The 21842-nt window shown below is 41.4% G+C and overlaps 8 non-coding genes across 8 annotated transcripts; all 8 read right to left on the reverse strand.

The window, feature by feature from the left end:
• Nucleotides 1–210: 210 nt before the first annotated feature.
• On the reverse strand, nucleotides 211–296 carry TRNAY-GUA (transfer RNA tyrosine (anticodon GUA)). The gene is given in 2 exon segments: nucleotides 211–246; nucleotides 260–296. It is a non-coding gene; the product is annotated as a tRNA-Tyr (tRNA).
• Nucleotides 297–4025: 3729 nt separating this feature from the next.
• Nucleotides 4026–4111, reverse strand: TRNAY-GUA (transfer RNA tyrosine (anticodon GUA)). The gene is given in 2 exon segments: nucleotides 4026–4061; nucleotides 4075–4111. It is a non-coding gene; the product is annotated as a tRNA-Tyr (tRNA).
• Nucleotides 4112–7208: 3097 nt separating this feature from the next.
• Nucleotides 7209–7294, reverse strand: TRNAY-GUA (transfer RNA tyrosine (anticodon GUA)). Its single transcript is given in 2 exon segments — nucleotides 7209–7244; nucleotides 7258–7294. It is a non-coding gene; the product is annotated as a tRNA-Tyr (tRNA).
• Nucleotides 7295–11039: 3745 nt separating this feature from the next.
• Nucleotides 11040–11125, reverse strand: TRNAY-GUA (transfer RNA tyrosine (anticodon GUA)). The gene is given in 2 exon segments: nucleotides 11040–11075; nucleotides 11089–11125. It is a non-coding gene; the product is annotated as a tRNA-Tyr (tRNA).
• A 543-nt stretch (nucleotides 11126–11668) lies between these two features.
• On the reverse strand, nucleotides 11669–11754 carry TRNAY-GUA (transfer RNA tyrosine (anticodon GUA)). The gene is given in 2 exon segments: nucleotides 11669–11704; nucleotides 11718–11754. It is a non-coding gene; the product is annotated as a tRNA-Tyr (tRNA).
• A 5087-nt stretch (nucleotides 11755–16841) lies between these two features.
• Nucleotides 16842–16927, reverse strand: TRNAY-GUA (transfer RNA tyrosine (anticodon GUA)). Its single transcript is given in 2 exon segments — nucleotides 16842–16877; nucleotides 16891–16927. It is a non-coding gene; the product is annotated as a tRNA-Tyr (tRNA).
• A 543-nt stretch (nucleotides 16928–17470) lies between these two features.
• TRNAY-GUA (transfer RNA tyrosine (anticodon GUA)) lies at nucleotides 17471–17556 on the reverse strand. The gene is given in 2 exon segments: nucleotides 17471–17506; nucleotides 17520–17556. It is a non-coding gene; the product is annotated as a tRNA-Tyr (tRNA).
• A 3097-nt stretch (nucleotides 17557–20653) lies between these two features.
• On the reverse strand, nucleotides 20654–20739 carry TRNAY-GUA (transfer RNA tyrosine (anticodon GUA)). The gene is given in 2 exon segments: nucleotides 20654–20689; nucleotides 20703–20739. It is a non-coding gene; the product is annotated as a tRNA-Tyr (tRNA).
• Nucleotides 20740–21842: the final 1103 nt, after the last annotated feature.

The raw sequence follows: 21842 nt of genomic DNA on the forward strand, positions 1-21842 counted from the left end.
CCAGTTCATAGCAAGAGATGGGGATCCAAAATACCTGACAGGAAACCAATGAAGATTCGTGTTGGACAGAAAAATAACGTGGCCACACCCTCAAAGCAAAAGGCATCTATTTTCAGTGATGAAATATAATATAATTATAAATTGTCTGTTATTTTACTTTCCAAGTATTTTACTTTCCAAGTATTCAATAAAATGTGCATTTGGCAGAAGTCCTTTGAGCCGGATTTGAACCAGCGACCTAAGGATGCCTGTTTTACCACTACAGTCCTCCGCTCTACCAACTGAGCTATCAAAGGCTTGGCAAATCAACTCTAGCAAACTCAATACGAGCTTCCACTTCAACCGTCGACTTGTAAACATCTCTTGCAATTCGTGCAAAATACTACAAATTTGGCTTGTGAGGTTCCCGAATTGAGTAAAAGCACATCAGTTCCCAATTAAAAAAATGACCCCCTCCGCAGTCTCCCGCATGTTACTGACCACCATACTAAGGGGGAAAAGATGAAAGGCGGCACCTCACAGGCCATCTCCTCAGAGTATTCAGCCGCGTTGGGCCTTGACAATATTTTAATATCTTGGATGGTGTATAGTGTTCTCTCATTTCCCTTGAGAAATCAAGATTGTCAAGGGGATTCTGCTGTTTTGCCAGTTCATAGCAAGAGATGGGGATCCAAAACACCTCACAGGAAACCAATGAAGATTCGTGTTGGACAGAAAAATAACATGGTCACAGCCTCAAAGCAAAAGGCATATATTTTCAGTGATGAAATATAATATAATTATAAATTGTCTGTTATTTTACTTTCCAAGTATTTTACTTTCCAAGTATTCAATAAAATGTGCATTTGGCAGAAGTTCTTCGAGCCGGATTTGAACCAGCGACCTAAGGATGCCTGTTTTACCACTACAGTCCTCCGCTGTACCAACTGAGCTATCGAAGGCTTGCCAAATCAGCCTCTAGCAAGCTCAATACGAGCTTCCACTTCAACCGTCGACATTCAAACATCTCTTGCAATTCGTGCAAAATACTACAAATTTGGCTTGTGAGGTTCCCGAATTGAGTAAAAGCACATCAGTTCACAATTAAAAAAATGACCCCCTCCGCAGTCTCCCGCATGTTACTGACCACCATACTAAGGAGGAAAAGTTGAAAGGCGGCGCCTCACAGGCCATCTCCTCAGAGTTTTCATCAGTGTTCGGCCTTGACAATATTTTAATATCTTGGATGGTGTATAGTGTTCTCCCATTTCCCTTGAGAAATCAAGATTGTCAAGGGGATTCTGCTGTTTTGTCAGTTCATAGCAAGAGATGGGGATCCAAAATACCTCACAGGAAACCAACGAAGATTGGTGTCGGACAGAAAAATAACGTGGCCACAGCCTCAAAGCAAAAGGCATCTATTTTCAGTGATGAAATATAATATAATTATAAATTGTCTGTTATTTTACTTTCCAAGTATTTTACTTTCCAAGTATTCAATAAAATGTGCATTTGGCAAAAGTCCTTTGAGCCGGATTTGAACCAGCGACGAGCTATCGAAGGCTTGGCAAATCATTCTCTAGCAAACTCAATACGAGCTTCCACTTCAACCGTCGACTTGTAAACATCTCTTGCAATTCGTGCAAAATACTACAAATTTGGCTTGTGAGGTTCCCGAATTGAGTAAAAGCACATCAGTTCCCAATTAAAAAAATGCCCCCCTCCGCAGTCTCCCGCATGTTACTGACCACCATACTAAGGGGGAAAAGTTGAAAGGCGCGCCTCACAGGCCATCTCCTCAGAGTATTCAGCCGTGTTGGGCCTTGACAATATTTTAATGTCTTGGATGGTGTATAGTGTTCTCCCATTTCCCTTGAGAAATCAAGATCGTCAAGGGGATTCTGCTGTTTTGTCAGTTCATAGCAAGAGATGGGGATCCAAAACACCTCACAGGAAACCAACGAAGATTGGTGTCGGACAGAAACATAACGTGGCCACAGCCTCAAAGCAAAAGGCATCTATTTTCAGTGATGAAATATAATATAATTATAAATTGTCTGTTATGTTATTTTCCAAGTATTTTACTTTCCAAGTATTCAATAAAATTTGCATTTGGCAAAAGTCCTTCAATCTGGATTTGAACCAGCGACCTAAGGATGCCTGTTTTAGCACTACAGTCCTCTGCTCTACCAACTGAGCTATCGAAGGCTTGCTAAATCAGTCTCTAGCAAGCTCAATACGAGCTTCCACTTCAACCGTCGACATTCAAACATCTCTTGCAATTCGTGCAAAATACTACAAATTTGGCTTGTGAGGTTCCCGAATTGAGTAAAAGCACATCAGTTCACAATTAATAAAATGACCCCCTCCGCAGTCTCCCGCATGTTACTGACCACCATACTAAGGGGGAAAAGTTGAAAGGCGGCGCCTCACAGGCCATCTCCTCAGAGTATTCAGCCGTGTTGGGCCTTGACAATATTTTAATATCTTGGATGGTGTATAGTGTTCTCTCATTTCCCTTGAGAAATCAAGATTGTCAAGGGGATTATGCTGTTTTGCCAGTTCATAGCAAGAGATGGGGATCAAAAAAACACCTCACAGGAAACCAAAGAAGATTGGTGTTGGACAGAAAAATAATGTGGCCACAGCCTCAATGCAAAAGGCATCTATTTTCAGTGATGAAATATAATATAATTATAAATTGTCTGTTATGTTATTTTCCAAGTATTTTACTTTTCAAGTATTCAATAAAATTTGCATTTGGCAAAAGTCCATCGAGCCGGATTTGAACCAGCGACCTAAGGATGCCTGTTTTAGCACTACAGTCCTCTGCTCTACCAACTGAGCTATCGAAGGCTTGGCAAACCGTTCTCTAGCAAGCTCAATTCGAGCTTCCACTTCAACCGTCGACATGCAAACATCTCTTGCAATTCGTGCAAAATACTACAAATTTGGCTTGTGAGGTTCCCGAATTGAGTAAAAGCACATCAGTTCCCAATTTAAAAAATGACCGCCTCCGCAGTCTCCCGCATGTTACTGACCACCATACTAAGGAGGAAAAGTTGAAAGGCGGCGCCTCACAGGCCATCTCCTCAGAGTATTCATCAGTGTTCGGCCTTGACAATATTTTAATATCTTGGATGGTGTATGGTGTTCTCCCATTTCCCTTGAGAAATCAAGATTGTCAAGGGGATTCTGCTGTTTTGTCAGTTCATAGCAAGAGATGGGGATCCAAAACACCTCACAGGAAACCAACGAAGATTGGTGTCGGACAGAAAAATAACGTGGCCACAGCCTCAAAGCAAAAGGCATCTATTTTCAGTGATGAAATATAATATAATTATAAATTGTCTGTTATTTTATTTTCCAAGTATTTTACTTTCCAAGTATTCAATAAAATTTGCATTTGGCAAAAGTCCTTCGAGCCGGATTTGAACCAGCGACCTAAGGATGCCTGTTCTACCACTACAGTCCTCCGCTCTACCAACTGAGCTTTCGAAGGCTTGGCAAATCATTCTCTAGCAAACTCAATACGAGCTTCCACTTCAACCGTCGACTTGTAAACATCTCTTGCAATGTGTGCAAAATACTACAAATTTGGCTTGTGAGGTTCCCGAATTGAGTAAAAGCACATCAGTTCCCAATTAAAAAAATGACCCCCTCCGCAGTCTCCCGCATGTTAATGACCACCATACTAAGGGGGAAAAGTTGAAAGGCGGCGCCTCACAGGCCATCTCCTCAGAGTATTCAGCCGTGTTGGGCCTTGACAATATTTTAATATCTTGGATGGTGTATAGTGTTCTCTCATTTCCCTTGAGAAATCAAGATTGTCAAGGGGATTCTGCTGTTTTGCCAGTTCATAGCAAGAGATGGGGATCCAAAACACCTGACAGGAAACCAATGAAGATTCGTGTTGGACAGAAAAATAACGTGGCCACAGCCTCAAAGCAAAAGGCATCTATTTTCAGTGATGAAATATAATATAATTATAAATTGTCTGTTATTTTACTTTCCAAGTATTTAATAAAATTTGCATTTGGCAAAAGTCCTTTGAGCTGGATTTGAACCAGCGACCTAAGGATGCCTGTTTTACCACTACAGTCCTCCGCTCTACCAACTGAGCTATCAAAGGCTTGGCAAATTAACTCTAGCAAACTCAATACGAGCTTCCACTTCAACCGTCGACTTGTAAACATCTCTTGCAATTCGTGCAAAATACTACAAATTTGGCTTGTGAGGTTCCCGAATTGAGTAAAAGCACATCAGTTCCCAATTAAAAAAATGACCCCCTCCGCAGTCTCCCGCATGTTACTGACCACCATACTAAGGGGGAAAAGTTGAAAGGCGGCACCTCACAGGCCATCTCCTCAGAGTATTCAGCCGCGTTGGGCCTTGACAATATTTTAATATCTTGGATGGTGTATAGTGTTCTCTCATTTCCCTTGAGAAATCAAGATTGTCAAGGGGATTCTGCTGTTTTGCCAGTTCATAGCAAGAGATGGGGATCCAAAACACCTCACAGGAAACCAATGAAGATTTGTGTTGGACAGAAAAATAACATGGTCACAGCCTCAAAGCAAAAGGCATCTATTTTCAGTGATGAAATATAATATAATTATAAATTGTCTGTTATTTTACTTTCCAAGTATTTTACTTTCCAAGTATTCAATAAAATGTGCATTTGGCAAAAGTCCTTCGAGCTGGATTTGAACCAGCGACCTAAGGATGCCTGTTTTACCACTACAGTCCTCCGCTGTACCAACTGAGCTATCGAAGGCTTGACAAATCAGTTTCTAGCAAGCTCAATACGAGCTTCCACTTCAACCGTCGACATTCAAACATCTCTTGCAATTCGTGCAAAATACTACAAATTTGGCTTGTGAGGTTCCCGAATTGAGTAAAAGCACATCAGTTCACAATTAAAAAAATGACCCCCTCCGCAGTCTCCCGCATGTTACTGACCACCATACTAAGGAGGAAAAGTTGAAAGGCGGCGCCTCACAGGCCATCTCCTCAGAGTTTTCATCAGTGTTCGGCCTTGACAATATTTTAATATCTTGGATGGTGTATAGTGTTCTCCCATTTCCCTTGAGAAATCAAGATTGTCAAGGGGATTCTGCTGTTTTGTCAGTTCATAGCAAGAGATGGGGATCCAAAATACCTCACAGGAAGCCAACGAAGATTGGTGTCGGACAGAAAAATAACGTGGCCACAGCCTCAAAGCAAAAGGCATCTATTTTCAGTGATGAAATATAATATAATTATAAATTGTCTGTTATTTTACTTTCCAAGTATTTTACTTTCCAAGTATTCAATAAAATGTGCATTTGGCAAAAGTCCTTTGAGCCGGATTTGAACCAGCGACGAGCTATCGAAGGCTTGGCAAATCATTCTCTAGCAAACTCAATACGAGCTTCCACTTCAACCGTCGACTTGTAAACATCTCTTTCAATTCGTGCAAAATACTACAAATTTGGCTTGTGAGGTTCCCGAATTGAGTAAAAGCACATCAGTTCCCAATTAAAAAAATGCCCCCCTCCGCAGTCTCCCGCATGTTACTGACCACCATACTAAGGGGGAAAAGTTGAAAGGCGCGCCTCACAGGCCATCTCCTCAGAGTATTCAGCCGTGTTGGGCCTTGACAATATTTTAATGTCTTGGATGGTGTATAGTGTTCTCCCATTTCCCTTGAGAAATCAAGATTGTCAAGGGGATTCTGCTGTTTTGTCAGTTCATAGCAAGAGATGGGGATCCAAAACACCTCACAGTAAACCAACGAAGATTGGTGTCGGACAGAAACATAACGTGGCCACAGCCTCAAAGCAAAAGGCATCTATTTTCAGTGATGAAATATAATATAATTATAAATTGTCTGTTATTTTATTTTCCAAGCATTTTACTTTCCAAGTATTCAATAAAATTTGCATTTGGCAAAAGTCCTTCAATCTGGATTTGAACCAGCGACCTAAGGATGCCTGTTTTACCACTACAGTCCTCTGCTCTACCAACTGAGCTATCGAAGGCTTGGCAAACCGTTCACTAGCAAGCTCAATTCGAGCTTCCACTTCAACCGTCGACATGCAAACATCTCTTGCAATTCGTGCAAAATACTACAAATTTGGCTTGTGAGGTTCCCGAATTGAGTAAAAGCACATCAGTTCCCAATTTAAAAAATGACCGCCTCCGCAGTCTCCCGCATGTTACTGACCATCATACTAAGGAGGAAAAGTTGAAAGGCGGCGCCTCACAGGCCATCTCCTCAGAGTATTCATCAGTGTTCGGCCTTGACAATATTTTAATATCTTGGATGGTGTATGGTGTTCTCCCATTTCCCTTGAGAAATCAAGATTGTCAAGGGGATTCTGCTGTTTTGTCAGTTCATAGCAAGAGATGGGGATCCAAAACACCTCACAGGAAACCAACGAAGATTGGTGTCGGACAGAAAAATAACGTGGCCACAGCCTCAAAGCAAAAGGCATCTATTTTCAGTGATGAAATATAATATAATTATAAATTGTCTGTTATTTTACTTTCCAAGTATTTTACTTTCCAAGTATTCAATAAAATTTGCATTTGGCAAAAGTCCTTCGAGCCGGATTTGAACCAGCAACCTAAGGATGCCTGTTTTACCACTACAGTCCTCTGCTCTACCAACTGTGCTATCAAAGGCTTGGCAAATCAATCTCTAGCAAACTCAATACGAGCTTCCACTTCAACCGTCGACTTGTAAACATCTCTTGCAATTTGTGCAAAATACTACAAATTTGGCTTGTGAGGTTCCCGAATTGAGTAAAAGCACATCAGTTCCCAATTAAAAAAATGACCCCCTCCGCAGTCTCCCGCATGTTAATGACCACTATACTAAGGGGGAAAAGTTGAAAGGCGGCGCCTCACAGGCCATCTCCTCAGAGTATTCAGCCGTGTTGGGCCTTGACAATATTTTAATATCTTAGATGGTGTATAGTGTTCTCTCATTTCCCTTGAGAAATCAAGATTGTCAAGGGGATTCTGCTGTTTTGCCAGTTCATAGCAAGAGATGGGGATCCAAAATACCTGACAGGAAACCAATGAAGATTCGTGTTGGACAGAAAAATAACGTGGCCACACCCTCAAAGCAAAAGGCATCTATTTTCAGTGATGAAATATAATATAATTATAAATTGTCTGTTATTTTACTTTCCAAGTATTTTACTTTCCAAGTATTCAATAAAATGTGCATTTGGCAGAAGTCCTTTGAGCCGGATTTGAACCAGCGACCTAAGGATGCCTGTTTTACCACTACAGTCCTCCGCTCTACCAACTGAGCTATCAAAGGCTTGGCAAATCAACTCTAGCAAACTCAATACGAGCTTCCACTTCAACCGTCGACTTGTAAACATCTCTTGCAATTCGTGCAAAATACTACAAATTTGGCTTGTGAGGTTCCCGAATTGAGTAAAAGCACATCAGTTCCCAATTAAAAAAATGACCCCCTCCGCAGTCTCCCGCATGTTACTGACCACCATACTAAGGGGGAAAAGTTGAAAGGCGGCACCTCACAGGCCATCTCCTCAGAGTATTCAGCCGCGTTGGGCCTTGACAATATTTTAATATCTTGGATGGTGTATAGTGTTCTCTCATTTCCCTTGAGAAATCAAGATTGTCAAGGGGATTCTGCTGTTTTGCCAGTTCATAGCAAGAGATGGGGATCCAAAACACCTCACAGGAAACCAATGAAGATTCGTGTTGGACAGAAAAATAACATGGTCACAGCCTCAAAGCAAAAGGCATATATTTTCAGTGATGAAATATAATATAATTATAAATTGTCTGTTATTTTACTTTCCAAGTATTTTACTTTCCAAGTATTCAATAAAATGTGCATTTGGCAGAAGTTCTTCGAGCCGGATTTGAACCAGCGACCTAAGGATGCCTGTTTTACCACTACAGTCCTCCGCTGTACCAACTGAGCTATCGAAGGCTTGCCAAATCAGTCTCTAGCAAGCTCAATACGAGCTTCCACTTCAACCGTCGACATTCAAACATCTCTTGCAATTCGTGCAAAATACTACAAATTTGGCTTGTGAGGTTCCCGAATTGAGTAAAAGCACATCAGTTCACAATTAAAAAAATGACCCCCTCCGCAGTCTCCCGCATGTTACTGACCACCATACTAAGGAGGAAAAGTTGAAAGGCGGCGCCTCACAGGCCATCTCCTCAGAGTTTTCATCAGTGTTCGGCCTTGACAATATTTTAATATCTTGGATGGTGTATAGTGTTCTCCCATTTCCCTTGAGAAATCAAGATTGTCAAGGGGATTCTGCTGTTTTGTCAGTTCATAGCAAGAGATGGGGATCCAAAATACCTCACAGGAAACCAACGAAGATTGGTGTCGGACAGAAAAATAACGTGGCCACAGCCTCAAAGCAAAAGGCATCTATTTTCAGTGATGAAATATAATATAATTATAAATTGTCTGTTATTTTACTTTCCAAGTATTTTACTTTCCAAGTATTCAATAAAATGTGCATTTGGCAAAAGTCCTTTGAGCCGGATTTGAACCAGCGACGAGCTATCGAAGGCTTGGCAAATCATTCTCTAGCAAACTCAATACGAGCTTCCACTTCAACCGTCGACTTGTAAACATCTCTTGCAATTCGTGCAAAATACTACAAATTTGGCTTGTGAGGTTCCCGAATTGAGTAAAAGCACATCAGTTCCCAATTAAAAAAATGCCCCCCTCCGCAGTCTCCCGCATGTTACTGACCACCATACTAAGGGGGAAAAGTTGAAAGGCGCGCCTCACAGGCCATCTCCTCAGAGTATTCAGCCGTGTTGGGCCTTGACAATATTTTAATGTCTTGGATGGTGTATAGTGTTCTCCCATTTCCCTTGAGAAATCAAGATCGTCAAGGGGATTCTGCTGTTTTGTCAGTTCATAGCAAGAGATGGGGATCCAAAACACCTCACAGGAAACCAACGAAGATTGGTGTCGGACAGAAACATAACGTGGCCACAGCCTCAAAGCAAAAGGCATCTATTTTCAGTGATGAAATATAATATAATTATAAATTGTCTGTTATGTTATTTTCCAAGTATTTTACTTTCCAAGTATTCAATAAAATTTGCATTTGGCAAAAGTCCTTCAATCTGGATTTGAACCAGCGACCTAAGGATGCCTGTTTTAGCACTACAGTCCTCTGCTCTACCAACTGAGCTATCGAAGGCTTGCTAAATCAGTCTCTAGCAAGCTCAATACGAGCTTCCACTTCAACCGTCGACATTCAAACATCTCTTGCAATTCGTGCAAAATACTACAAATTTGGCTTGTGAGGTTCCCGAATTGAGTAAAAGCACATCAGTTCACAATTAATAAAATGACCCCCTCCGCAGTCTCCCGCATGTTACTGACCACCATACTAAGGGGGAAAAGTTGAAAGGCGGCGCCTCACAGGCCATCTCCTCAGAGTATTCAGCCGTGTTGGGCCTTGACAATATTTTAATATCTTGGATGGTGTATAGTGTTCTCTCATTTCCCTTGAGAAATCAAGATTGTCAAGGGGATTATGCTGTTTTGCCAGTTCATAGCAAGAGATGGGGATCAAAAAAACACCTCACAGGAAACCAAAGAAGATTGGTGTTGGACAGAAAAATAATGTGGCCACAGCCTCAATGCAAAAGGCATCTATTTTCAGTGATGAAATATAATATAATTATAAATTGTCTGTTATGTTATTTTCCAAGTATTTTACTTTCCAAGTATTCAATAAAATTTGCATTTGGCAAAAGTCCATCGAGCCGGATTTGAACCAGCGACCTAAGGATGCCTGTTTTAGCACTACAGTCCTCTGCTCTACCAACTGAGCTATCGAAGGCTTGGCAAACCGTTCTCTAGCAAGCTCAATTCGAGCTTCCACTTCAACCGTCGACATGCAAACATCTCTTGCAATTCGTGCAAAATACTACAAATTTGGCTTGTGAGGTTCCCGAATTGAGTAAAAGCACATCAGTTCCCAATTTAAAAAATAACCGCCTCCGCAGTCTCCCGCATGTTACTGACCACCATACTAAGGAGGAAAAGTTGAAAGGCGGCGCCTCACAGGCCATCTCCTCAGAGTATTCATCAGTGTTCGGCCTTGACAATATTTTAATATCTTGGATGGTGTATGGTGTTCTCCCATTTCCCTTGAGAAATCAAGATTGTCAAGGGGATTCTGCTGTTTTGTCAGTTCATAGCAAGAGATGGGGATCCAAAACACCTCACAGGAAACCAACGAAGATTGGTGTCGGACAGAAAAATAACGTGGCCACAGCCTCAAAGCAAAAGGCATCTATTTTCAGTGATGAAATATAATATAATTATAAATTGTCTGTTATTTTATTTTCCAAGTATTTTACTTTCCAAGTATTCAATAAAATTTGCATTTGGCAAAAGTCCTTCGAGCCGGATTTGAACCAGCGACCTAAGGATGCCTGTTCTACCACTACAGTCCTCCGCTCTACCAACTGAGCTTTCAAAGGCTTGGCAAATCATTCTCTAGCAAACTCAATACGAGCTTCCACTTCAACCGTCGACTTGTAAACATCTCTTGCAATGTGTGCAAAATACTACAAATTTGGCTTGTGAGGTTCCCGAATTGAGTAAAAGCACATCAGTTCCCAATTAAAAAAATGACCCCCTCCGCAGTCTCCCGCATGTTAATGACCACCATACTAAGGGGGAAAAGTTGAAAGGCGGCGCCTCACAGGCCATCTCCTCAGAGTATTCAGCCGTGTTGGGCCTTGACAATATTTTAATATCTTGGATGGTGTATAGTGTTCTCTCATTTCCCTTGAGAAATCAAGATTGTCAAGGGGATTCTGCTGTTTTGCCAGTTCATAGCAAGAGATGGGGATCCAAAACACCTGACAGGAAACCAATGAAGATTCGTGTTGGACAGAAAAATAACGTGGCCACAGCCTCAAAGCAAAAGGCATCTATTTTCAGTGATGAAATATAATATAATTATAAATTGTCTGTTATTTTACTTTCCAAGTATTTTACTTTCCAAGTATTCAATAAAATGTGCATTTGGCAAGAGTCCTTCGAGCCGGATTTGAACCAGCGACCTAAGGATGCCTGTTTTACCACTACAGTCCTCCACTCTACCAACTGAGCTATCGAAGGCTTGGCAAATCAACTCTAGCAAACTCAATACGAGCTTCCACTTCAACCGTCGACTTGTAAACATCTCTTGCAATTCGTGCAAAATACTACAAATTTGGCTTGTGAGGTTCCCGAATTGAGTAAAAGCACATCAGTTCCCAATTAAAAAAATGACCCCCTCCGCAGTCTCCCGCATGTTACTGACTACCATACTAAGGGGGAAAAGTTGAAAGGCGGCACCTCACAGGCCATCTCCTCAGAGTATTCAGCCGCGTTGGGCCTTGACAATATTTTAATATCTTGGATGGTGTATAGTGTTGTCTCATTTCCCTTGAGAAATCAAGATTGTCAAGGGGATTCTGCTGTTTTGCCAGTTCATAGCAAGAGATGGGGATCCAAAACACCTCACAGGAAACCAACGAAGATTCGTGTTGGACAGAAAAATAACGTGGCCACAGCCTCAAAGCAAAAGGCATCTATTTTCAGTGATGAAATATAATATAATTATAAATTGTCTGTTATTTTACTTTCCAAGTATTTAATAAAATTTGCATTTGGCAAAAGTCCTTTGAGCTGGATTTGAACCAGCGACCTAAGGATGCCTGTTTTACCACTACAGTCCTCCGCTCTACCAACTGAGCTATCAAAGGCTTGGCAAATTAACTCTAGCAAACTCAATACGAGCTTCCACTTCAACCGTCGACTTGTAAACATCTCTTGCAATTCGTGCAAAATACTACAAATTTGGCTTGTGAGGTTCCCGAATTGAGTAAAAGCACATCAGTTCCCAATTAAAAAAATGACCCCCTCCGCAGTCTCCCGCATGTTACTGACCACCATACTAAGGGGGAAAAGTTGAAAGGCGGCACCTCACAGGCCATCTCCTCAGAGTATTCAGCCGCGTTGGGCCTTGACAATATTTTAATATCTTGGATGGTGTATAGTGTTCTCTCATTTCCCTTGAGAAATCAAGATTGTCAAGGGGATTCTGCTGTTTTGCCAGTTCATAGCAAGAGATGGGGATCCAAAACACCTCACAGGAAACCAATGAAGATTTGTGTTGGACAGAAAAATAACATGGTCACAGCCTCAAAGCAAAAGGCATCTATTTTCAGTGATGAAATATAATATAATTATAAATTGTCTGTTATTTTACTTTCCAAGTATTTTACTTTCCAAGTATTCAATAAAATGTGCATTTGGCAAAAGTCCTTCGAGCTGGATTTGAACCAGCGACCTAAGGATGCCTGTTTTACCACTACAGTCCTCCGCTGTACCAACTGAGCTATCGAAGGCTTGACAAATCAGTCTCTAGCAAGCTCAATACGAGCTTCCACTTCAACCGTCGACATTCAAACATCTCTTGCAATTCGTGCAAAATACTACAAATTTGGCTTGTGAGGTTCCCGAATTGAGTAAAAGCACATCAGTTCACAATTAAAAAAATGACCCCCTCCGCAGTCTCCCGCATGTTACTGACCACCATACTAAGGAGGAAAAGTTGAAAGGCGGCGCCTCACAGGCCATCTCCTCAGAGTTTTCATCAGTGTTCGGCCTTGACAATATTTTAATATCTTGGATGGTGTATAGTGTTCTCCCATTTCCCTTGAGAAATCAAGATTGTCAAGGGGATTCTGCTGTTTTGTCAGTTCATAGCAAGAGATGGGGATCCAAAACACCTCACAGGAAACCAACGAAGATTGGTGTCGGACAGAAACATAACGTGGCCACAGCCTCAAAGCAAAAGGCATCTATTTTCAGTGATGAAATATAATATAATTATAAATTGTCTGTTATGTTATTTTCCAAGTATTTTACTTTCCAAGTATTCAATAAAATTTGCATTTGGCAAAAGTCCTTCAATCTGGATTTGAACCAGCGACCTAAGGATGCCTGTTTTAGCACTACAGTCCTCTGCTCTACCAACTGAGCTATCGAAGGCTTGCTAAATCAGTCTCTAGCAAGCTCAATACGAGCTTCCACTTCAACCGTCGACATTCAAACATCTCTTGCAATTCGTGCAAAATACTACAAATTTGGCTTGTGAGGTTCCCGAATTGAGTAAAAGCACATCAGTTCACAATTAATAAAATGACCCCCTCCGCAGTCTCCCGCATGTTACTGACCACCATACTAAGGGGGAAAAGTTGAAAGGCGGCGCCTCACAGGCCATCTCCTCAGAGTATTCAGCCGTGTTGGGCCTTGACAATATTTTAATATCTTGGATGGTGTATAGTGTTCTCTCATTTCCCTTGAGAAATCAAGATTGTCAAGGGGATTATGCTGTTTTGCCAGTTCATAGCAAGAGATGGGGATCAAAAAAACACCTCACAGGAAACCAAAGAAGATTGGTGTTGGACAGAAAAATAATGTGGCCACAGCCTCAATGCAAAAGGCATCTATTTTCAGTGATGAAATATAATATAATTATAAATTGTCTGTTATGTTATTTTCCAAGTATTTTACTTTTCAAGTATTCAATAAAATTTGCATTTGGCAAAAGTCCATCGAGCCGGATTTGAACCAGCGACCTAAGGATGCCTGTTTTAGCACTACAGTCCTCTGCTCTACCAACTGAGCTATCGAAGGCTTGGCAAACCGTTCTCTAGCAAGCTCAATTCGAGCTTCCACTTCAACCGTCGACATGCAAACATCTCTTGCAATTCGTGCAAAATACTACAAATTTGGCTTGTGAGGTTCCCGAATTGAGTAAAAGCACATCAGTTCCCAATTTAAAAAATGACCGCCTCCGCAGTCTCCCGCATGTTACTGACCACCATACTAAGGAGGAAAAGTTGAAAGGCGGCGCCTCACAGGCCATCTCCTCAGAGTATTCATCAGTGTTCGGCCTTGACAATATTTTAATATCTTGGATGGTGTATGGTGTTCTCCCATTTCCCTTGAGAAATCAAGATTGTCAAGGGGATTCTGCTGTTTTGTCAGTTCATAGCAAGAGATGGGGATCCAAAACACCTCACAGGAAACCAACGAAGATTGGTGTCGGACAGAAAAATAACGTGGCCACAGCCTCAAAGCAAAAGGCATCTATTTTCAGTGATGAAATATAATATAATTATAAATTGTCTGTTATTTTATTTTCCAAGTATTTTACTTTCCAAGTATTCAATAAAATTTGCATTTGGCAAAAGTCCTTCGAGCCGGATTTGAACCAGCGACCTAAGGATGCCTGTTCTACCACTACAGTCCTCCGCTCTACCAACTGAGCTTTCGAAGGCTTGGCAAATCATTCTCTAGCAAACTCAATACGAGCTTCCACTTCAACCGTCGACTTGTAAACATCTCTTGCAATTCGTGCAAAATACTACAAATTTGGCTTGTGAGGTTCCCGAATTGAGTAAAAGCACATCAGTTCCCAATTAAAAAAATGCCCCCCTCCGCAGTCTCCCGCATGTTACTGACCACCATACTAAGGGGGAAAAGTTGAAAGGCGCGCCTCACAGGCCATCTCCTCAGAGTATTCAGCCGTGTTGGGCCTTGACAATATTTTAATGTCTTGGATGGTGTATAGTGTTCTCCCATTTCCCTTGAGAAATCAAGATCGTCAAGGGGATTCTGCTGTTTTGTCAGTTCATAGCAAGAGATGGGGATCCAAAACACCTCACAGGAAACCAACGAAGATTGGTGTCGGACAGAAACATAACGTGGCCACAGCCTCAAAGCAAAAGGCATCTATTTTCAGTGATGAAATATAATATAATTATAAATTGTCTGTTATGTTATTTTCCAAGTATTTTACTTTCCAAGTATTCAATAAAATTTGCATTTGGCAAAAGTCCTTCAATCTGGATTTGAACCAGCGACCTAAGGATGCCTGTTTTAGCACTACAGTCCTCTGCTCTACCAACTGAGCTATCGAAGGCTTGCTAAATCAGTCTCTAGCAAGCTCAATACGAGCTTCCACTTCAACCGTCGACATTCAAACATCTCTTGCAATTCGTGCAAAATACTACAAATTTGGCTTGTGAGGTTCCCGAATTGAGTAAAAGCACATCAGTTCACAATTAATAAAATGACCCCCTCCGCAGTCTCCCGCATGTTACTGACCACCATACTAAGGGGGAAAAGTTGAAAGGCGGCGCCTCACAGGCCATCTCCTCAGAGTATTCAGCCGTGTTGGGCCTTGACAATATTTTAATATCTTGGATGGTGTATAGTGTTCTCTCATTTCCCTTGAGAAATCAAGATTGTCAAGGGGATTATGCTGTTTTGCCAGTTCATAGCAAGAGATGGGGATCAAAAAAACACCTCACAGGAAACCAAAGAAGATTGGTGTTGGACAGAAAAATAATGTGGCCACAGCCTCAATGCAAAAGGCATCTATTTTCAGTGATGAAATATAATATAATTATAAATTGTCTGTTATGTTATTTTCCAAGTATTTTACTTTCCAAGTATTCAATAAAATTTGCATTTGGCAAAAGTCCATCGAGCCGGATTTGAACCAGCGACCTAAGGATGCCTGTTTTAGCACTACAGTCCTCTGCTCTACCAACTGAGCTATCGAAGGCTTGGCAAACCGTTCTCTAGCAAGCTCAATTCGAGCTTCCACTTCAACCGTCGACATGCAAACATCTCTTGCAATTCGTGCAAAATACTACAAATTTGGCTTGTGAGGTTCCCGAATTGAGAAAAAAAAAAACATCAGTTCCCAATTTAAAAAATAACCGCCTCCGCAGTCTCCCGCATGTTACTGACCACCATACTAAGGAGGAAAAGTTGAAAGGCGGCGCCTCACAGGCCATCTCCTCAGAGTATTCATCAGTGTTCGGCCTTGACAATATTTTAATATCTTGGATGGTGTATGGTGTTCTCCCATTTCCCTTGAGAAATCAAGATTGTCAAGGGGATTCTGCTGTTTTGTCAGTTCATAGCAAGAGATGGGGATCCAAAACACCTCACAGGAAACCAACGAAGATTGGTGTCGGACAGAAAAATAACGTGGCCACAGCCTCAAAGCAAAAGGCATCTATTTTCAGTGATGAAATATAATATAATTATAAATTGTCTGTTATTTTATTTTCCAAGTATTTTACTTTCCAAGTATTCAATAAAATTTGCATTTGGCAAAAGTCCTTCGAGCCGGATTTGAACCAGCGACCTAAGGATGCCTGTTCTACCACTACAGTCCTCCGCTCTACCAACTGAGCTTTCAAAGGCTTGGCAAATCATTCTCTAGCAAACTCAATACGAGCTTCCACTTCAACCGTCGACTTGTAAACATCTCTTGCAATGTGTGCAAAATACTACAAATTTGGCTTGTGAGGTTCCCGAATTGAGTAAAAGCACATCAGTTCCCAATTAAAAAAATGACCCCCTCCGCAGTCTCCCGCATGTTAATGACCACCATACTAAGGGGGAAAAGTTGAAAGGCGGCGCCTCACAGGCCATCTCCTCAGAGTATTCAGCCGTGTTGGGCCTTGACAATATTTTAATATCTTGGATGGTGTATAGTGTTCTCTCATTTCCCTTGAGAAATCAAGATTGTCAAGGGGATTCTGCTGTTTTGCCAGTTCATAGCAAGAGATGGGGATCCAAAACACCTGACAGGAAACCAATGAAGATTCGTGTTGGACAGAAAAATAACGTGGCCACAGCCTCAAAGCAAAAGGCATCTATTTTCAGTGATGAAATATAATATAATTATAAATTGTCTGTTATTTTACTTTCCAAGTATTTTACTTTCCAAGTATTCAATAAAATGTGCATTTGGCAAGAGTCCTTCGAGCCGGATTTGAACCAGCGACCTAAGGATGCCTGTTTTACCACTACAGTCCTCCACTCTACCAACTGAGCTATCGAAGGCTTGGCAAATCAACTCTAGCAAACTCAATACGAGCTTCCACTTCAACCGTCGACTTGTAAACATCTCTTGCAATTCGTGCAAAATACTACAAATTTGGCTTGTGAGCTTCCCGAATTGAGTAAAAGCACATCAGTTCCCAATTAAAAAAATGACCCCCTCCGCAGTCTCCCGCATGTTACTGACTACCATACTAAGGGGGAAAAGTTGAAAGGCGGCACCTCACAGGCCATCTCCTCAGAGTATTCAGCCGCGTTGGGCCTTGACAATATTTTAATATCTTGGATGGTGTATAGTGTTGTCTCATTTCCCTTGAGAAATCAAGATTGTCAATGGGATTCTGCTGTTTTGCCAGTTCATAGCAAGAGATGGGGATCCAAAACACCTCACAGGAAACCAACGAAGATTCGTGTTGGACAGAAAAATAACGTGGCCACAGCCTCAAAGCAAAAGGCATCTATTTTCAGTGATGAAATATAATATAATTATAAATTGTCTGTTATTTTACTTTCCAAGTATTTAATAAAATTTGCATTTGGCAAAAGTCCTTTGAGCTGGATTTGAACCAGCGACCTAAGGATGCCTGTTTTACCACTACAGTCCTCCGCTCTACCAACTGAGCTATCAAAGGCTTGGCAAATTAACTCTAGCAAACTCAATACGAGCTTCCACTTCAACCGTCGACTTGTAAACATCTCTTGCAATTCGTGCAAAATACTACAAATTTGGCTTGTGAGGTTCCCGAATTGAGTAAAAGCACATCAGTTCCCAATTAAAAAAATGACCCCCTCCGCAGTCTCCCGCATGTTACTGACCACCATACTAAGGGGGAAAAGTTGAAAGGCGGCACCTCACAGGCCATCTCCTCAGAGTATTCAGCCGCGTTGGGCCTTGACAATATTTTAATATCTTGGATGGTGTATAGTGTTCTCTCATTTCCCTTGAGAAATCAAGATTGTCAAGGGGATTCTGCTGTTTTGCCAGTTCATAGCAAGAGATGGGGATCCAAAACACCTCACAGGAAACCAATGAAGATTTGTGTTGGACAGAAAAATAACATGGTCACAGCCTCAAAGCAAAAGGCATCTATTTTCAGTGATGAAATATAATATAATTATAAATTGTCTGTTATTTTACTTTCCAAGTATTTTACTTTCCAAGTATTCAATAAAATGTGCATTTGGCAAAAGTCCTTCGAGCTGGATTTGAACCAGCGACCTAAGGATGCCTGTTTTACCACTACAGTCCTCCGCTGTACCAACTGAGCTATCGAAGGCTTGACAAATCAGTCTCTAGCAAGCTCAATACGAGCTTCCACTTCAACCGTCGACATTCAAACATCTCTTGCAATTCGTGCAAAATACTACAAATTTGGCTTGTGAGGTTCCCGAATTGAGTAAAAGCACATCAGTTCACAATTAAAAAAATGACCCCCTCCGCAGTCTCCCGCATGTTACTGACCACCATACTAAGGAGGAAAAGTTGAAAGGCGGCGCCTCACAGGCCATCTCCTCAGAGTTTTCATCAGTGTTCGGCCTTGACAATATTTTAATATCTTGGATGGTGTATAGTGTTCTCCCATTTCCCTTGAGAAATCAAGATTGTCAAGGGGATTCTGCTGTTTTGTCAGTTCATAGCAAGAGATGGGGATCCAAAATACCTCACAGGAAGCCAACGAAGATTGGTGTCGGACAGAAAAATAACGTGGCCACAGCCTCAAAGCAAAAGGCATCTATTTTCAGTGATGAAATATAATATAATTATAAATTGTCTGTTATTTTACTTTCCAAGTATTTTACTTTCCAAGTATTCAATAAAATGTGCATTTGGCAAAAGTCCTTTGAGCCGGATTTGAACCAGCGACGAGCTATCGAAGGCTTGGCAAATCATTCTCTAGCAAACTCAATACGAGCTTCCACTTCAACCGTCGACTTGTAAACATCTCTTTCAATTCGTGCAAAATACTACAAATTTGGCTTGTGAGGTTCCCGAATTGAGTAAAAGCACATCAGTTCCCAATTAAAAAAATGCCCCCCTCCGCAGTCTCCCGCATGTTACTGACCACCATACTAAGGGGGAAAAGTTGAAAGGCGCGCCTCACAGGCCATCTCCTCAGAGTATTCAGCCGTGTTGGGCCTTGACAATATTTTAATGTCTTGGATGGTGTATAGTGTTCTCCCATTTCCCTTGAGAAATCAAGATTGTCAAGGGGATTCTGCTGTTTTGTCAGTTCATAGCAAGAGATGGGGATCCAAAACACCTCACAGTAAACCAACGAAGATTGGTGTCGGACAGAAACATAACGTGGCCACAGCCTCAAAGCAAAAGGCATCTATTTTCAGTGATGAAATATAATATAATTATAAATTGTCTGTTATTTTATTTTCCAAGCATTTTACTTTCCAAGTATTCAATAAAATTTGCATTTGGCAAAAGTCCTTCAATCTGGATTTGAACCAGCGACCTAAGGATGCCTGTTTTACCACTACAGTCCTCTGCTCTACCAACTGAGCTATCGAAGGCTTGGCAAACCGTTCACTAGCAAGCTCAATTCGAGCTTCCACTTCAACCGTCGACATGCAAACATCTCTTGCAATTCGTGCAAAATACTACAAATTTGGCTTGTGAGGTTCCCGAATTGAGTAAAAGCACATCAGTTCCCAATTTAAAAAATGACCGCCTCCGCAGTCTCCCGCATGTTACTGACCATCATACTAAGGAGGAAAAGTTGAAAGGCGGCGCCTCACAGGCCATCTCCTCAGAGTATTCATCAGTGTTCGGCCTTGACAATATTTTAATATCTTGGATGGTGTATGGTGTTCTCCCATTTCCCTTGAGAAATCAAGATTGTCAAGGGGATTCTGCTGTTTTGTCAGTTCATAGCAAGAGATGGGGATCCAAAACACCTCACAGGAAACCAACGAAGATTGGTGTCGGACAGAAAAATAACGTGGCCACAGCCTCAAAGCAAAAGGCATCTATTTTCAGTGATGAAATATAATATAATTATAAATTGTCTGTTATTTTACTTTCCAAGTATTTTACTTTCCAAGTATTCAATAAAATTTGCATTTGGCAAAAGTCCTTCGAGCCGGATTTGAACCAGCAACCTAAGGATGCCTGTTTTACCACTACAGTCCTCTGCTCTACCAACTGTGCTATCAAAGGCTTGGCAAATCGATCTCTAGCAAACTCAATACGAGCTTCCACTTCAACCGTCGACTTGTAAACATCTCTTGCAATTTGTGCAAAATACTACAAATTTGGCTTGTGAGGTTCCCGAATTGAGTAAAAGCACATCAGTTCCCAATTAAAAAAATGACCCCCTCCGCAGTCTCCCGCATGTTAATGACCACTATACTAAGGGGGAAAAGTTGAAAGGCGGCGCCTCACAGGCCATCTCCTCAGAGTATTCAGCCGTGTTGGGCCTTGACAATATTTTAATATCTTAGATGGTGTATAGTGTTCTCTCATTTCCCTTGAGAAATCAAGATTGTCAAGGGGATTCTGCTGTTTTGCCAGTTCATAGCAAGAATTGGGGATCCAAAATACCTGACAGGAAACCAATGAAGATTCGTGTTGGACAGAAAAATAACGTGGCCACACCCTCAAAGCAAAAGGCATCTATTTTCAGTGATGAAATATAATATAATTATAAATTGTCTGTTATTTTACTTTCCAAGTATTTTACTTTCCAAGTATTCAATAAAATGTGCATTTGGCAGAAGTCCTTTGAGCCGGATTTGAACCAGCGACCTAAGGATGCCTGTTTTACCACTACAGTCCTCCGCTCTACCAACTGAGCTATCAAAGGCTTGGCAAATCAACTCTAGCAAACTCAATACGAGCTTCCACTTCAACCGTCGACTTGTAAACATCTCTTGCAATTCGTGCAAAATACTACAAATTTGGCTTGTGAGGTTCCCGAATTGAGTAAAAGCACATCAGTTCCCAATTAAAAAAATGACCCCCTCCGCAGTCTCCCGCATGTTACTGACCACCATACTAAGGGGGAAAAGTTGAAAGGCGGCACCTCACAGGCCATCTCCTCAGAGTATTCAGCCGCGTTGGGCCTTGACAATATTTTAATATCTTGGATGGTGTATAGTGTTCTCTCATTTCCCTTGAGAAATCAAGATTGTCAAGGGGATTCTGCTGTTTTGCCAGTTCATAGCAAGAGATGGGGATCCAAAACACCTCACAGGAAACCAATGAAGATTCGTGTTGGACAGAAAAATAACATGGTCACAGCCTCAAAGCAAAAGGCATATATTTTCAGTGATGAAATATAATATAATTATAAATTGTCTGTTATTTTACTTTCCAAGTATTTTACTTTCCAAGTATTCAATAAAATGTGCATTTGGCAGAAGTTCTTCGAGCCGGATTTGAACCAGCGACCTAAGGATGCCTGTTTTACCACTACAGTCCTCCGCTGTACCAACTGAGCTATCGAAGGCTTGCCAAATCAGCCTCTAGCAAGCTCAATACGAGCTTCCACTTCAACCGTCGACATTCAAACATCTCTTGCAATTCGTGCAAAATACTACAAATTTGGCTTGTGAGGTTCCCGAATTGAGTAAAAGCACATCAGTTCACAATTAAAAAAATGACCCCCTCCGCAGTCTCCCGCATGTTACTGACCACCATACTAAGGAGGAAAAGTTGAAAGGCGGCGCCTCACAGGCCATCTCCTCAGAGTTTTCATCAGTGTTCGGCCTTGACAATATTTTAATATCTTGGATGGTGTATAGTGTTCTCCCATTTCCCTTGAGAAATCAAGATTGTCAAGGGGATTCTGCTGTTTTGTCAGTTCATAGCAAGAGATGGGGATCCAAAATACCTCACAGGAAACCAACGAAGATTGGTGTCGGACAGAAAAATAACGTGGCCACAGCCTCAAAGCAAAAGGCATCT

This window comes from Ambystoma mexicanum, chromosome 1p (genome assembly GCF_040938575.1).
Source record: "Ambystoma mexicanum isolate Mex_15411 chromosome 1p, UKY_AmexF1_1, whole genome shotgun sequence".
Lineage (NCBI taxonomy): Eukaryota > Metazoa > Chordata > Amphibia > Caudata > Ambystomatidae > Ambystoma > Ambystoma mexicanum.